Raw genomic sequence first — 7,925 nt, 5'->3', positions numbered from 1 at the left:
TTTTGAGCAGGTGTAACTACTTCTGTTTCCAGAGTGACAAGCCACATGTGTTTAATTACCTTCTTCTACAGAGCTATGGAAGAGACAGGGATCTTCTCTGCCTTTGCATCTAGTTACTCAAATCCCCACTTGTGGTGGCTTTCCACTTCTGATATTCACAGAGAGCATGGTTTCTGATATGCAACCAGTGCATGAAGCAGGAGGCAGAAGGGAAGAAATGTGATGAGAGTGGCAGGGTGGCAAGAACGAGGAAGGATAGCTGCAAGAGTAGTAAAAGAACTTTTCATGAGAGGGCGTACATAACCCCCACATCTGGAGATAACAGGGTATCTAGCAAGGTGTGGAGAAAAATTTTATCTCTCTCTCTCACACATGTGCACCCGTGCACTGTCTGTCTGTCTGTTCTCTCTCTCTCTCTCATACACACAAAGAGCCAGAAGTGCTTCCTCTTTGTCTCTCTGTCTCTCTGGATGGAGTGTCAAGAATTCACTCCATCGACTTGCATGGAGAAAATGGAAAGCTCTGCAGCCTTAGGATTACTGTGGATATGATAGAACAAGACATATGAGTGCCCACCATGAATACCCACCACAGCTAAAGACCAGTCTAAGAACCACTGAGTTAGCATCAGGCAAACCACAAAGAAAATAAGAAAAAAAAAACTTAATAGCAAAGCAGTCCTAATTATAAATACCACTGCAGGTGAAGGAGGTTTTATAGAATTTATAAAATAGACCAAAAATTGAAAGGCAAAGGGGGACACTACAGATAAAAAGACCAGTGCTTGACAATCTGTCTGGCCTATACTTCCCGTAGCTGCCATTTTTCTAGGTCATTGCTAATTTTAGTAGCTGAATTTGAAGATGGAAGGGATTAGCAAACATGCTTTCAGGGTTTATATGACTGAAGCTATCCCTCCCTTCAACTGGAGCACACTCCCATTCATTCTTATTCATATATTACATCTGCCTATTCTTGCTTGTAATTGTTTGCATCTTATTTATAATACTTATTTTTACAGCCTTTAGCACCAGTACCCCATCAGCAGACATTTTGGAAGGTTACTCTTTGGAAGATACCTTCTACCTGTATTAGGCTTTATAAAATTGATACTTTGGCTACCTACCAAATCCTATAAAGAGTATCACAGCAGGCTGGCAGAGGAAGCAACATAGTCCGGCTCCATCTGGGTGAATGGGATCATTGCTGTGGTATGTCCGGTCTCTAGTGGAAAGGACGTTTGGTCCTTCTGCTCAAATGGAAGACGGCCACCTTGATTTACCTGGACTTGGGCCTGAATTGGCTCCTTAGGACAAGTACTTGCAACTTGTCCCTCAAAACGGCCAAGGTGCCAGAAGATTGGAGGATAGCAAATGTCACACCTATTTTTAAAAAGGGAAAGAGGGGGGACCCGGGAAACTATAGGCCAGTCAGCCTAACATCCATACCGGGTAAGATGGTGGAATGCCTCATCAAAGATAGGATCTCAAAACACATAGACGAACAGGCCTTGCTGAGGGAGAGTCAGCATGGCTTCTGTAAGGGTAAGTCTTGCCTCACAAACCTTATAGAATTCTTTGAAAAGGTCAACAGGCATGTGGATGTGGGAGAACCCGTGGACATTATATATCTGGACTTTCAGAAGGCGTTTGACACGGTCCCTCACCAAAGGCTACTGAAAAAACTCCACAGTCAGGGAATTAGAGGACAGGTCCCCTCGTGGATTGAGAACTGGTTGGAGGCCAGGAAGCAGAGAGTGGTTGTCAATGGGCAATTTTCACAATGGAGAGAGGTGAAAAGTGGTGTGCCGCAAGGATCTGTCCTGGGACCGGTGCTTTTCAACCTCTTCATAAATGACCTGGAGACAGGGTTGAGCAGTGAAGTGGCTAAGTTTGCAGACGACACCAAACTTTTCCGAGTGGTGAAGACCAGAAGTGATTGTGAGGAGCTCCAGAAGGATCTCTCCAGACTGGCAGAATGGGCAGCAAAATGGCAGATGCGCTTCAATGTCAGTAAGTGTAAAGTCATGCACATTGGGGCAAAAAATCAAAACTTTAGATATAGGCTGATGGGTTCTGAGCTGTCTGTGACAGATCAGGAGAGAGATCTTGGGGTGGTGGTGGACAGGTCGATGAAAGTGTCGACCCAATGTGCGGCGGCAGTGAAGAAGGCCAATTCTATGCTTGGGATCATTAGGAAGGGTATTGAGAACAAAACGGTTAGTATTATAATGCCGTTGTACAAATCTATGGTAAGGCCACACCTGGAGTATTGTGTCCAGTTCTGGTCGCCGCATCTCAAAAAAGACATAGTGGAAATGGAAAAGGTGCAAAAGAAAGTGACTAAGATGATTTCGGGGCTGGGGCACCTTCCTTATGAGGAAAGGCTACGGCATTTGGGCCTCTTCAGCCTAGAAAAGAGACGCCTGAGGGGGGACATGATTGAGACATACAAAATTATGCAGGGGATGGACAGAGTGGATAGGGAGATGCTCTTTACACTCTCACATAATACCAGAACCAGGGGACATCCACTAAAATTGAGTGTTGGGCGGGTTAGGACAGACAAAAGAAAATATTTCTTTACTCAGCGTGTGGTCGGTCTGTGGAACTCCTTGCCACAGGATGTGGTGCTGGCGTCTAGCCTAGACGCCTTTAAAAGGGGATTGGACAAGTTTCTGGAGGAAAAATCCATTATGGGGTACAAGCCATGATGCATATGCACAACCTCCTGATTTTAGAAATGGGTTATGTCAGAATGCCAGGTGCAAGGGAGGGCACCAGGATGAGGTCTCTTGTTATCTGGTGTGCTCCCTGGGGCATTTGGTGGGCCGCTGTGAGATACAGGAAGCTGGACTAGATGGGCCTATGGCCTGATCCAGTGGGGCTGTTCTTATGTTCTTATGTACTTCAGGGAAGGCCGGCCTTAGGGCAATTTGACCAATTTGGCAAATTGGGGTACCTGGAGGGGCCCTGCACTGGGGTGGTGAGCAGAGCACCCGTAGCTGAAGCCGGCACCTTGCTCTATAGCTGACGCCCTAGCATGGAATCTTACATGCTGCGGGGTCATGAAGAGAGTGCAGTGAGTGGAGCATTGCTGCTGGACGGCGCTCCTGCCTGTCTGCCCCTGGGTCAACTAAAAATTACCCCCCAAGCAGCTGGTGGTGATGTCGCTACTGGGTGCTTTGCTGCTGCCACTCATCCTTGTGAGTAGGGGGCCCCATGAAGGTGGGAGTCCCCACATAAATGTTTTGCATTGAGCCCTACTGGTCCTGCTTCAAGGTATTTCCCCTTAACCAGACCAGTTAGAAACTGGAGGATGGCCCACTTTCTTCTCATTCCTTATTACCTAATGCATTCTGTGTGTGTGTGTGTGTGTGTGTGTGTGTGTGTGTGTGTGTGTGTGTGGTGTTCTTGTTGTTTTGCCACTTTTCAGATTCATTTGGGAACTTTAAGTCAGCCATAGTCCTTACGAAATTGAAAGGGCAACGTTCCCCCCATCCCTTGAAGAAGTAGACAAAAGTTGATATGAGCCCTGCCTCCCACAAATGGATAGGAGGAGTCACCCACCTCCTTTCAGGGTTCTTTTTTCTAGCTAAGCAGGAGGAGGCTTCACACTAAGGCCAAAGTACCCTGTTATGGGCACAGAAGAGTGAAATCAACTGTACTGTATCTCTAGGTAACCCACTAGAGAAATGCCCAGGCCCCACCTCCCTGACTGATGCTGCCTCAGCAGAGTCATCCTGGCAGCCATCGACATGCTGCTGCTAGATAGAATGAAGTCCAAGGCCATCATCTCTACAGCACAGTGATGATGTTCAGTCTGGCATGCTAATAGCTCCTGTTACATAAACAGATGGCTTCGATGCAGCTCTCTGTATTTCAGGGGCAGGACTGAGCAAACAAAACTCTCCCCCATCTCTGACTTATTCCCATATTTGTTACAGCTGCCTTTCAGGTGGGCTGGTTAAAAATATGCACCTGATGAATCATACTGTGGCCATCATATATATTATTGATTAATTAGACAGGCCTACAAGAAAAAAACACTTTTTTTTTTAGTTACCAAGGATGTTTGTAGAATATTTTTGGGATGGGCAACTGGGAGTTGGACCAAATCACCAGGTTCTTTTTGAAAGGGAGGGGGAGAGTGAATCCCCTACAGCTGCTGCTCCCCTGGCCAGTAGTTGAAGCCAGGCTTGTCTTTCCCTGTGCCATGCAACCCTCCCCCCCACCCAATTTCTTCTACTTGACTTGCAATTCCTTCTACTTTGATCTTGTGATTTAAGGTGTTCATAAAGAACAGCAAGTGGAAATACATGATCTGTGCTATGCTTTTGCACAAATATGCCTCTTAAGGGAGTGGTTGGCAACCTTCAGTCTCGAAAGACTATGGTATAAGCCTACAGCACCCGGTATTCCCAGTCGGTCTCCCATCCAAGTACTAACCAGGCCTGACCCTGCTTAGCTTCTGAGATCAGACAAGATCAGGCATGTGCAGGGTAACAGTTGCTGCTTGTTAAGGAAGTAGTACACTGATAATTTGTCTGTATTTACCTAGAATTGATAAGTATGTACTTTAGTGTTCTCATGAAAGTAGAGCTGTGGTTTTTGTCTCTCCTAAGTTGGTTCTCTTTTAATAAATTACATGCAATAATCTGCAATGTGGCATTTCCCAGATGTGTGCCTTGGTTTTCTTTTGAGAGGAACAATTTTAAAAATGAAATTAAAATGGAGAATAACAACAATATTGCTGGTCTAGAGGATGTGGTCTGTAGAGCACTCAGGACTCAAAGAGCTCAAATTGAGACCTTTCACATCATTGGCATCCTTCAGTCTTGGGAGACTATGCTATCGCGCTCTGAAAAGTGGTTCTGGAACAGCGTCTAGTGTGGCTGAAGAGGCCAATTCGGGAGTGACAATTCCTTCCAAACTGAGAGCAAATGTAGTCTGTCCCTGGTGAGTCTCCCTGGCTGTGGGCCTTCCTTCTTTGCCTCTTTGCCTCAGTCTGTTGGACAAGTGCCTCTTCCAACTGGGAGAGGCCATGCTGCACAGCCCGCCTCCAAGCGGGACGCTCAGAGGCCAGGGTTTCCCACCTGTTGAGGTCCATTCCTAAGGCCTTCAGATCCCTCTTGCAGATGTCCTTGTATCACAGCTGTGGTCTACCTGTAGGGTGCTTTCCTTGCATGAGTTCTCCATAGAGGAGATCCTTTGGGATCCGGCCATTGCCCATTCTCACGACATGACCAAGCCAGTGCAGGCATCTGTTTCAGCAGTGCATCAGCATGGCTATGTGGTTGTATCACTGTTGTTGGCCACATGAGGGCGCTCCAAGACAAACCATCAGCACCCTATTTTTTTTCTGGCAAATACTGTATGAAGACAAGGGGGTGTATGTGTGTGTATTTCTCTCTCTCTCTCTCTCTCTCACACACACACACACACACACACACACACACTTCAGACTTAAAGTGTATTCTTTTTATCTCATGTTCAAGCAGATCAAGCACCAACAGCACATTGTTCTGTCTTTGTGTAATGGAATAAAAGGAGTATTGGGAAAATGCCATTTTCAGATTGCACTCCCAGCAGAGAAAAATGGCAGGTAGGCATGTTGATCCACAGAAAAAATTAAAAATCTATAAATGCCTTTAGTAGGGCCACCCAAAATGACATGAACTCCTGCATAGCAGACTTTCAAGAACTTTTCATCTGGCAGGGTGTCTGGCAGAGCAAAAAGTGAGGGATGGGAGGTGGACACTGTTATAGTGCCCACAGTTTGCAGTTGGAGTGCACAGAGATGCAGATGGAGTGCCAGAGGGGTAGCCATGATAGCATGTTGCATCAGAAACTCATAGCACACCAAAGACTATTCAGTTAATTTCAGCATACGCTTCTATGAACTACAGTCTAGTTCCTCAGATGCATCATTCATCAGTTCAGAGTTTTGCAGACTTCTGTTGAACACCTGAGCAGAGCCAGAGCCATGAACTGGGGCAGAACCAGGATGTGTGAGTGTGGAATCTGACAGTTCAGGGGTGGACTGTGGTTGGTCCAGGCTATGGGGTCAAGAGGAAAGTAGCTGTGGCAGGCTAGCTCTAAGTGCATTGGCTTTTCAGACTCCAGTACTGGTTACCTACTTGAATAGGTAAGCCCAATTAAATAATGGGGCAGTCTGCGGCTTTCAAAACAGAGGAACACAAAGCCTTATCCAAAATGACACTGATATAGAGCATCCACACTAGACAACAGTTGCAAAATGAGCATGCCAGTTGCCACCTTGGTTTTTTGTTTCTGCAAGCAAAGCTGGTCAACCAGGTGTAACTTCAAACAGAAGGGGCCTGATTTGTGAGGGGAGCACTCACTTAGTCATAGTCACTACAGGAGTCAACAAAAGGCTATCAGTGGCCCTGGAAGCATAACCACTGCATATGTGGCTTTAGCTGAAGGACATTTCAAAACATCCCAGCAACTTGCCCAAGGTCACCTTGTGAGCTTCCGAGCTCAACCTGGCTAGCCCAGAACTAAACACAGCATGCTGGTGGTGGAGGGCAGGGAAGTTATATTGCCAGAGATGCCATTTGGTGTGAGGATTCACTTGTACAGTAATAGATCAAGACTTTGGGCAGCAAGTGGTTTTCAAAAGAGTGACTTGATGCATACAGAGTTTATGGTAGAGCCCCAATTGATCCCTGCATTACCAACTTTCTAGAAGAGTCAGTGAGCACAGTAGACAGGGTAATGCATGGAAAATAATGTTGGCCACCTTCACAAACTTTTGAATGATGCCTTGGTAGTACCTACCCTGCCTACTGAGAACTTCTTAAGTGATCCGTTGTCCATGAAAGCTTATGCTGAATTTGTTAGTATTTAAAAATGCCTCCGATCCATTTTTTTTGCTAACACAACTACCTCTGTGGAAAGTGTACATTGTAATTATCCTGTGCTCCCAGAGTCCAATAAAAATAACCCCTTAAGAGGATGACCTGCCTTATCAGAAAGCCTTTCATACTCAATGAATAGTTTGATCCCGATTTTGATATTTTGCTGTGCTTTTATTGCTAGTAACTGTAGTGAATTGATAGCATGCTATTGTTTACTGTTTGGAGAAAAGTGGGATATTTTAAAATAAAGTGACAGTGGCACCACTGTGGTCTGGCTTGCTCTATTAAGTGTAGCCACAGGGGAAAAGAAAACATTTGTGTGGGTAGTGGACATGCACCATTATATTTGCAAATGCACATCCTCATTATACAAGGCTGTTCAGACTGATCAGGAAGGCAGGGGGTTTAGTCTGTTTATGCTCTACTCTGCCCATAGGTATATTTACAGGAAAGCTAACAAAATCAGAGAACACACAAGTAAAGCAGCATACAGACATCACAGGAGAATGATACCTGCATGGGCAGGGCCCTAGCTGCAATTAACTTCTATTAGTTGAGCCAGATGGACATTTGGGATGGGGAAGAAAAGAGGATAGAGTGAAATGGCACAGCTGATGAAGCTAAGCAGCAGATAGCCTGCCTGTTCCATTCTGTACTCCCTCCCCCATTTTACATTTTCAGCTCATAACCCCGAGAAGGCAACAAAAACTCTGGAATGTCATGTCACAAATGGACATCTGGTAACATTGCCATGTCTCTCAGAGCATGTTTTGTATACTTCCCCACACCATCCCCAACTCAATGAATCTGATTTCATTTAGAGGAAGTTCCTTCATAGCTCAAAAGAAACAACAGAACAAATAAGTTGCATCTTAACAGCTTTATCCAGGGGAAGAAGACAATGCCTGTGGGGCAGATTTGTTTCTATGCATTTGAGTCTCCTTCTTTCATCAGCACCTCATTTGAGGGCTCCTGTAAATATAAATTCTCCATATGCACTGTAATTTTGCTCCCACATTTAAAGAATCACTATGACACAGTC

At 45.4% G+C, this 7,925-nt stretch overlaps 1 pseudogene; it reads right to left on the bottom strand.

Moving 5' to 3' along the window:
- Nucleotides 1-4,399: 4,399 nt before the first annotated feature.
- On the bottom strand, nt 4,400-4,519 carry LOC136642441 (5S ribosomal RNA; annotated as a pseudogene).
- Between the last annotated feature and the right edge of the window lie 3,406 nt (nt 4,520-7,925).

The sequence above is a fragment of the Tiliqua scincoides genome, chromosome 2, assembly GCF_035046505.1.
Source record: "Tiliqua scincoides isolate rTilSci1 chromosome 2, rTilSci1.hap2, whole genome shotgun sequence".
Taxonomy (NCBI): Eukaryota; Metazoa; Chordata; class Lepidosauria; order Squamata; family Scincidae; genus Tiliqua; species Tiliqua scincoides.
This window is presented reverse-complemented; position numbering and strand designations above follow the sequence as displayed.